This window comes from Octopus bimaculoides, chromosome 18, assembly GCF_001194135.2.
Source record: "Octopus bimaculoides isolate UCB-OBI-ISO-001 chromosome 18, ASM119413v2, whole genome shotgun sequence".
In the NCBI taxonomy this organism is placed as follows: Eukaryota; Metazoa; Mollusca; class Cephalopoda; order Octopoda; family Octopodidae; genus Octopus; species Octopus bimaculoides.
In genome coordinates this window covers 10,789,420-10,790,014 of record NC_068998.1, presented here as the reverse complement: position 1 = coordinate 10,790,014, position 595 = coordinate 10,789,420, and the positions used below count along the sequence as shown (strand labels likewise).

The following is a 595-nucleotide window of genomic DNA, read 5'->3' as shown; positions in this document are numbered from 1 at the left end:
CTAGCTGTTAGTATGCATTTGAGCGTAACTGTTAGTATGCATTTGAGCCTAGCTGTTAGTATGCATTTGAGCCTAACTGTTAGTATGCATTTGAGCCTAGCTGTTAGTATGCATTTGAGCCTAGCTGTTAGTATGCATTTGAGCCTAACTGTTAGTATGCATTTGAACCTAACTGTTAGTATGCATTTGAGCCTAGCTGTTAGTATGCATTTGAACCTAACTGTTAGTATGCATTTGAGCCTAGCTGTTAGTATTCATTTGAGCCTAGCTGTTAGTATGCATTTGAACCTAACTGTTAGTATGCATTTGAGCCTAGCTGTTAGCATGCATTTGAACCTAACTGTTAGCATGCATTTGAGCCTAGCTGTTAGTATGCATTTGAGCCTAACTGTTAGTATGCATTTGAGCCTAGCTGTTAGTATGCATTTGTGCCTAATTGTTAGTATGCATTTGTGCCTAATTGTTAGTATGCATTTGAACCTAACTGTTAGTATGCATTTGAACCTAACTGTTAGTATGCATTTGAGCCTAGCTGTTAGTATGCATTTGAGCCTAACTGTTAGTATGCATTTGAGCCTAGCTGTTAGTATGCATT

The 595-nt window shown here is 38.2% G+C and overlaps 1 protein-coding gene across 1 annotated transcript in view; it reads left to right on the top strand.

The window, feature by feature from the left end:
- Positions 1-595, top strand: part of LOC128249921 (dephospho-CoA kinase domain-containing protein-like) — a 9,571-nt gene that overhangs the window by 7,868 nt on the left and 1,108 nt on the right. The window lies entirely within an intron of this gene.